This window comes from Perna viridis, chromosome 6, assembly GCF_037379345.1.
Source record: "Perna viridis isolate PV_CMFRI_1.1 ecotype Kerala chromosome 6, ASM3737934v1, whole genome shotgun sequence".
NCBI classification, from domain to species: domain Eukaryota; kingdom Metazoa; phylum Mollusca; class Bivalvia; order Mytilida; family Mytilidae; genus Perna; species Perna viridis.
In genome coordinates, this window is record NC_142450.1 from 19,473,806 (window position 1) to 19,483,032 (window position 9,227).

Consider the following 9,227-nt stretch of genomic DNA (forward strand, 5'->3'; position numbering starts at 1 on the left):
TGAGTACACTTCTAAGCTTAACACGAGTTATAACTATAGTTATATGTTGTTTATTTGTGTATAACTGCAACTTGGGTAACTAAAGCAGGCCAAAAGTATATCTTTTTTTTAATTTTATATTCTGATTTTATAAGGTTTTTTCCCAATTGTTTATTTAGAACATAGTCTGAAGGCTACAATATTGATTTTTTATTTTTTTCAAGGCCAAAATAATTATAATTCTTCAAAATCTTTCTCCCTTAGTCAAGTGTTTTTCGCATAGTATGCATATTAGGGCCGGCGGACGCCATCTCCTGTATTGTATAGTGTGCATTCATAGTTCAGTTGGCAATTTAGTAAAAAAAGTTTTTCTTCTATAATTATCATCTTTATTGCTTTACATGTATAATACGTTTTCGCTATATATATATACTTTATCATACATGTAAAAATCGTCATCGTATGCGGCACGTATCAACACGAGACTCCTATATCACCCCAAGGACCAACTAAATATCAACCCTCGACCTACATCACCCCGCGGTCTGGTGACCCTTGGGTGATATAGGAGTCTCGGATTGATACACCATGTGATACAGATTTTTAAATGTAATATTCAGTATATATCTGTAGTTGGTAGTAAATTTAACGTAATAATGAGAACACTATGAAATCACTCAATTTCATACTTCTTAATTAATACATTGGAAATGGTTTTGTTTAGAATGAAGTATAAACCAAAAATGCATCTGTAATTGTGTATAACTCAACAAAATTTGTATAAATACAACATTCGTGATGGGGGTTTCGATAAAGAAAATTGTAAAAAAGGTACATGTAGGTTAGACTTTATGTTGCCCATTTTGACAACATTTTGTACTGAGTTGACAGAACCTTCCAATGAAAGCAGGTACATATAAAAAACTGCCTTAGATCCGCCTCTGAATTGGTCAGGTGTGTACATGTAGATCCATATACAAAATCGCGTGTGATTAACACTATAAAAAGTTTATCCCAGGTCTTCTCGCATCCGCTCTCTAAAGTCAAATTATTACAACACGTTATTAGTCAGTGTCTTTATAGCATCATGCTGCACTTTACAATAAGTTCAATATGGGTTTAAAAACAGAATGAACACAATAAAGTTAATACATATTTTGTCGAAAAAATCGCGTGTCTGTATGATGCAAATGAAGCCATATGCATAATGCAGCTATTTTATTCTTCCATCTGAGTGACACGAGTATTTCCTCCATGGTGCAGAACAGGTTGTCCAGTGGTCCACAATTCTTCTTAAACTACTGAATGGATATTAATCTTTGTCGCATGGTCCCATTGTGCACTTCACTTCCCATGTTTTTTCATTCATAGGTACTTGGGTAAAGGACCGAATTTATCAGCCCTTCCCCTTTTTTAAAAACAGAAATCAGTAGAAAACCAGATTTTTTAAAAAGGCGAGGCCGGGCCTCGGAGACACTCGGTCCTGTCCCCAAGTATCTCAATAACCGCCGTGGAAAGTACTAGACGTAAAAAATTGCTATATATTTCAGTATGTGTGGGTCATTGCAACATAAATTAGCATTACAATAACCGAAATCAGCAGAATTTTTTTTAATCAGATCTTTAAAAGGGGAGGGCCGAGAAACTCGGTCCTGTCCCTGTTCTATCTTGTTCTGGGGACGGAAGCAGGGACATCATCAAATAGAGGTTGCCACAGCTGACAGTTTTTTTCTAGTTTATTGGTGTTTCGTTTCGACCCCTTATTTTTTTAACTGATGTAGGATAAGTTACTTCATATCACACTATCCCCCTTTTTATTAATTTGTTTTACATTAATGCCTTTTATGGAAAGCACTTGGCAAATCCGTTTATAGAGAATAACACATGCATGACAAATTCTGTATCACTTACCGTATCACACAGTGATATTTTTTTTATTCAACATCGGGACCTCTGATTCACATTTTTCAATGTAATAACCGATGATGTATGGACTATATACTAGTACATGTTAATATGTAAAATGAATTATGTAATAACTTTCGTATATTAGCAAAATACAATACACAATACAAAAGTGCGCCAATACGGGGTAGTGTAGCATGTTACGATCGCAGTAGTCGAACCCTGAAGAGTTGGGACAAGCGTGAACACAATATTAGTTTTTTGTCACACTTCAGTATAGGGACAATTCATTATGAATATAACCATTAGTTTGAACACTATATTACATAAAATTTGAAATGAAATTCATATGAAACATTTCAAAATCAGACCAAATCAGACCAGATTTTTTCAGGGTGTGACCCATTTGACCCCGTACAACTGGATTGTTTGTTGAGGTTTAACACCCGAGCAACAATACTTCAGCTATATCCAGGCGATGGACATGAAATTGGTGATAAAATGAACATGAAATGACGATGAAATGAAAAATGGAATTTGACACGAGGTTTGTGCGGTCGACAAATTGTGATTGCCACTGGAAATATGGAGAGGGGGTAGGATCGGGCAATTTTGTCTCCTGTGGCCGAGTGCAAAGGTTCCTCCTCCGATAAAATATTACAGCTGGGTTCTTTCCTAACACGTTGCACCACAATGTTTTGTGGTCAGCAGATTTTTCGTATTATTGCCTGACAACCCCAGCATGTAACATGCCAGGGTACCTCATTCCACCACCTGGGGCACACAGCCCAGTTGCTCTGTGGGCAGAGCGCCCTAGCCCCTAGCTAACAACTTTCTTTTTGAAGCTCGCTTTGTAACCTTGTTATAAAATTCTAAAACGATCAACAAACTTATACTGAAGTTATCGCACGGAAAGCACGTGTCTACGGACGACGATAACGACGACGACTCGGACGACGAAAACGACGGTGCCATACCAATATACGACCGCATTTTTTTTTTTTTTTTTTTTTTTTTTTGCAGTCGTATTTACAATCTTACATTTCATTATTATTTTGGTTTAAACTTCTTGAATATGAATATCAAAATGTGAGTTTTACAGTGTTGGTTTGTTGTGATGATCATTTTTTCTTGCATGTTGAAATACCTGAAAATCAAACTGAAGTTGATGAGTGGTGGAGGTACACAAAGGGTTATCTCGGCCCACGAACTTAAATGTCCTAAGACAATCATAAGACATGTCCAATTAATCCTCAGAGAGCTTTGACATGGCCCGGCGGGCGAGCTTCACCTAATTTGGTTTATGATATGGCAAATCTTGGTAAATATAGGCAAATATTAGCTTTTACACCCCCCTATTTTCTGAAATTACCATTTAACAAAATAATTGGATCCGCGTCTGGCCTAAGATTGCTCTGAAGGATTATTATCCTATCGGTAGAAACATTACAAAGTGTATTATACGCTTGCAATACTGATTATGTTTGTACCATTACAACAGAATATCTACAACAAGGTATATAAAGCTCAACGAAACAACATTATTGTATCTTAAGGCAACAACATATTCAGGGAAAATAAAATTTGGGAACAACGTGATGTCAATAGTTTATGGTATATATATACATGTACATGAGCATGCATAAGTCTTTTTTGTCTGCTGATGGTTAATAATTCGGATGCACTACTAGTCATTGCTCAAACCATTTGTACATAATATCAAATATAGATATCAGATAGGAAGACGCTTCAAATTTGAAATTGAATGCCAGTGGCGGATCCAAGGGGCTTGGCAACCCTCTTTTGTACAGGAAAATTTGTCATTTTAATTTGTTAAATTGGCAAAAGAATATCCTCGTAATCCTTTTTCTGAGGAAAGCCGGATGGCACTTCTCATTTCAAGTAGTCAATTAAAATGAGAGAGAGAGAGAGAGAGAGAGAGAGAGAGAGAGAGAGAGAGAGAGAGAGAGAGAGAGAGAGAGAGAGAGAGAGAGAGAGAGAGAGAGAGAGAGAGAGAGAGTAATGCAAACACCAACATGTGTAAACCGGTGGCGCCAATTAACAGCCAGTGTGCAAATCTGGGAAGATTTATTACTTCCATATGTTTCACGCACGTGTTATATTTGTTTGTTGCGGTTTAACGCCCGAGCAACATGTGTAAACAGGTGGCGCCAATTAACAGCCAGTGTGCAAATCTGGGAAGATTTATTACTTCCATATGTTTCACGCACGTGTTATATTTGTTTGTTGCGGTTTAACGCCCGAGCAGCAATATTTCAGCTATATTCAGGCGATGAACATGAAATGGATGATAAAATGAACATGAAATGATAAAAAAAAGGATGGGTCACAAGGACAACAGGGTCGACAAATTTTGATTGCCACTAGAAAAAGGGGGCTGGGTAAGGTCGGGCAATTTAGCCTCCTGTGGCGGAGCGCAAAGGTTCCTACTCCTATCGAATACCACAGCAGGGTTCTCACGTGCGCGGAACGTGGCATCTTTCCCAACACGGTGCACCACTATGGTTTGCGTTCAGGTTTTCCGTATTACAGCCTGACAACCCCAGCATGCAACATGCCAGGGGCATCCCATTCCACCACCTAGGGCACACATCCCAGCTGCTCTGTAGGCAGAGCGCCCAACCCCGGGCTAGGTTTCTGAGCACTATTAAGTCGCCTTTTACGACAAGCTTAGTGCTGCTGAAGGCCTATTCTTTTAAACACCCGGACCTGCACGGGGATGTAAAATGGGATGGGACACAAGGATAATGGGGTTGACAAATTTTGATTGCCACTGGAAATAGGGAGAGGTGGGTAGGGTCGGGCAATTTAGCCTCCTGTGGCAGAGCCCTATGGTTCCTACTTCGGGAGAATACCACAGTAGGATTTTTAACGTGCGAGGAACGTGGCATCTTTCCAAACACGGTGCACCACTATGGTTTGCGGTAGGGGTTTCCGTATTATAGCCTGACAACCCCAGCATGTAACACACCAGGGGTACCCCATTCCACAACCTGGGGCACACAACCCAGTTGCATTGTTGGCAGAGCGCCCTAGCCCCCGGCTAGGGTTCTGAGCACTATTTAGTCGCCTTTTACGACAAGCTTAGCGCTGCTGCAGGCCTATTCTTTTGACACCCGGACCTGCACGGGTCCGCACGTGTTTAAATAGATATCATTTGGTCAAAAGCTGCAAATTTACTGAACTATAGTTTATATTTCATAATCAATAAAATTAATATCTCAAACAATCAATTTGTCAAGCGACTAATGTGAATTGAAAATTGAGGCACCGATGCTCTAATCCATTTATTTCAGAAATTTATAATTAATGGAACTTTCATTTGATATCGATTTTAGGGGATGAAATTTATTTATTGTATACTACAAAGACTGAATCTACGCATTCCCGGAAGTGAAAAGGCAGAACATGCCATTATTTGCGCTTCCTGAAAAAAAAAACTATTTTGTACAGAAAAATCATCTTAACCCACGACGCTCAAGACATAAATATGATTCTAATAAACGTTATATACATTTTGTTGATTTAAATAAAGTTTTGTACTTTATTTTTATAAATGAACCTTACGACTTCAATAAATTCAGATATATTATTCAGTTCCTTGTACTATCTCCTAGAATAGGCAGTGACGGATTCAGCTATGGAGGTGGAGACATTCTTCTCCGTTAAATACATTTATATTGGAAAAATGGATATGCTTATCACAATATCTTGGTTTTCCACAAATACGTTCTCAAAAATGTTCCGCCTCGCTTTCCTTGGCAATTAGTTACGTTCAGGCCTTCTGATCTATTTTTTTATTATCCTCTGCTCTATTAAGAGGTGAACAAATTCATAGAAAAATATTAATTTTGGCCATCCCATTCCCGCGGTTCTGGGTCCGCCATTTTTCAGAGGATACTAGTATATAAAAATGAAGACAAATCAGAAAAAAACGTGTCCCTATATTGAATATTGAAAATTATAAGTAAACTATCAGTTATTTGTAGAACTTTTTACGAAAATCGATAACTTTTGCCACTTAATCCAATTTTATGTATTGAAGTCCTACAAAAATTAAATTAAATTTGTAACAACAGCTGCACACAAACTTCCTGTACATTTTCTCTAATGGAACATTAAAATCGCAAGTTATGAAATTAAGTACTTCTCTGCTAAGAATCAGGTGAAATGTTCATAAGGTGAGGCGCATGAAGGAAAAACCGCAGAGATTTTATTGTACTGTCCAAGTATTTACACCTCATAACCTCAAGAAATAACCACAAAAAATGTTTGTAACGTTTGCCTTTTTAAGATATTGATAGATTATATCAAATTTGGAACAAAGATCACAAACACTAGTTAGAGCTACGTTTCGCAGCAAAGATAAAATGCACTATGGAAAAATACTTATTCCCTATATAAGCAGTAAACAAATATCTACGCCATTAATGCTTCAGGATAAATTTCAATAGCTTTTCTGTTGTTTTCTAGATTTATTGATTACATTTGCTGCAACAAACTAGATCAAATTGATAAAAATGATGTGCCAACTATTTCGCCTGATTCTTACAAAGACTGCTACTTAAATGGACATCTTTCTGTACTTAAGAAAATCTGTAGAAGCAAGACAAACGGAGGAATGTGTAAATTGATATGATCCTAAACGTTTGGTCACGAGGCATAACATGTTGTAGCTCCTGTTGCGATGTAAATAAAGATTTAGATGTACATATAAAAGGCGCGAAATATAGGTTTGGCATTCAATGGCTGACATGACGACCGTCGTTTGGACAATACTGTACTATAGTGTTTCGCTATCAAATTGATGATGAGACCTGTTACTCGTTTTTTAGACCCCGGGGCCATATGTACATTTTATTCTCTATCAGGAGAAAATCAGCTAAAAATTTATCAAAGATAAATATCTAAAATATAAAACCATGGGGTTCTCCTCGTCCTGCGTAAAAAAAGACGACGAACAAATGTCAAAGGCTAGGTAATACTTTGTACAAATTATATAATAACAGTCCTTTCATCTGATGTAGTTCGGAGTGAAATATAAAATACGGTTTATGCAAGTTTTAGTATTGAAGGGTATCATATCCTATTTTGCAGACTTAGCTTTTTACCCTAGCTTAGCCCATGAGAGGATCTGCTTGAGCGTATCATGCATGCTATTCTTTAAGATTTGTGTAAATATTCTAATCCTAAAATTTATGAAATATCTATAAATGGACGATAATATGTAGTTCAACGTCAGTGTTTTTTTATATTGAAGAATTCTGAGAATTATAAAAATGTATTCATTTCAGAAGATCTCACCAAGCTTCGTTTCAAGCTTTTTTAAATGGTCCGTAAGCTCGAAGATGTGAAAAATGTGTTCACCCGTGATGGCAAATTTCATGGTTTTATGAAAAATGGCACCAAATTTTTTATTGATTCACCAAATGATCTGTTCAAAATTGGTGTCGATGAAATCGATTATAAGGCATTAGCTCTCGCAGAGTTGTAGGAAAACGAGGAAGGGACATATCAGTGCCCGTGTGACGAATCAATCTACACATAGTGCCAATGAATCTGTTCTATTCGATTCTTGTGATGAAAACTTGAATAAAATATAAATCTGAAAATTTTAAGCTTCATACTAACGTACATATATGAAAATAAAAATAGTGTAACTCTCTTGGCCATTATAAGAAATCGTAGGATAACGCAACATCATGTAATTAATTACGTTTCAAAACTTACATATTAAATAGAAACCCAGTAAATTCATGAAAATGTCAATGTAAATAGTAAAATGACTTTAAAAAAAATCATATAGGAAAACGAAAAATAATTAAATTTAATTATTTTTAATCTAAATTTCAATTTCAACGATTTATAAATTAATGATAATTTGATGTATATAAGTAGTTCAAACTATAAGTAAATTTGTATTTATACTACAAATTTAATTTCCTTCAATCTTTATTAAAACATTCAAAGTTAAAATTTATTTTTTTACGATTATTTTCATTAATGACACATATAATACGCATTAAATAATCGAATATAAATGCCGTGCCCATGTAAAAATGAGTACAAATCTACCCCCTCCACGAATTATTTCTTCATTAATCAAATGAAGTCTCACCACATACATTAATATAAAACATGATAACAATAAGAGATAAAACATACAAATTAAAATGCATGAGCCATTCTAAAAAGAATTATGAGAGACTGTTGAGAACATAGTATTATATACATCTAAAATACAGTTCAAAAAGGTACGATTTATAAAAAGTATCATAGAATAATGATATAAAATACTACTTCTTCTCAGTAAAATACTATGGCAGGTTTTGGCAACTAAGCTACATACATTTTCATTGTTAAATAAAAATATAAATTTATCATCATCAGACAATGACAAAAATTTTTCATTATAACTAACAATATCTGAAAATAGTGACTGTCTTAGATCATCATACAGTGGGCATGTTAATAATACACGTTTTTCATTCTCTATGTCATTACAAGTGAGACATAATCTTTCGTTTAATGCTAACCTTTCATAACGATCAGTTTCAATCTTTAAAGGTGCTACACCACGCTCAGTAAAATATGAAAATTTAAACAATTTATATGTTCTTAATTTATCACCTTGACCATATTGACTCATTCTGTTACACCAGCCAGTTTTATATTTATCAAACATTTTTTCCTCTAATTGACATATGGTACTCTTATCAAGTATATTACTTCTATATCACAAAATTGTTCCTTATTATAAAATTTTAATATTTCCATATATATTAACTTGGTAACTCCAGTTTTCAATTCTATAACTGCCTTTTCTGATAGACCACTTAAAAACTTTATAATTAATTCTATCTACATCCATTTTACTACATCTAGACCAGTGTCTAAAAACGTTAACCCATTGTTGAACGTATGAGGGTTTCCAACCCATATCACCAGCTATTCCATCATTAGGGGTGTATTTTCCAACCCCCATATAAAATCTCACGGCTCGGTTCTGAACTGCTGAAATACAGCAGAACTCTTTCGTGCCCCAAATTGCTGAGCCATAATTAATTACTGACCAAACTAGTGTCAAATAGTTTTGTGAAAATATTGTGTTGGAATCCACCATCAGTTTTACATTTTACAATACGTAAACCTAGTGCTCGACTGGCAGATTTAGCCACTGCTTTGGCTATAACATTATAATCTAAAAATTCATTTAAAACCAGTCCCAAATATTGATAACTTGATACATATTCTATATTTTCATCATTGATCTGGAAAGTACATTCAGATCTTGGTATTGATTGATTTCTAAATTGAATCAT

The 9,227-nt window shown here is 35.4% G+C and overlaps 1 pseudogene; it reads right to left on the reverse strand.

Moving 5' to 3' along the window:
* Window positions 1-8,092: 8,092 nt before the first annotated feature.
* Window positions 8,093-9,227, reverse strand: LOC148613975 (uncharacterized; annotated as a pseudogene).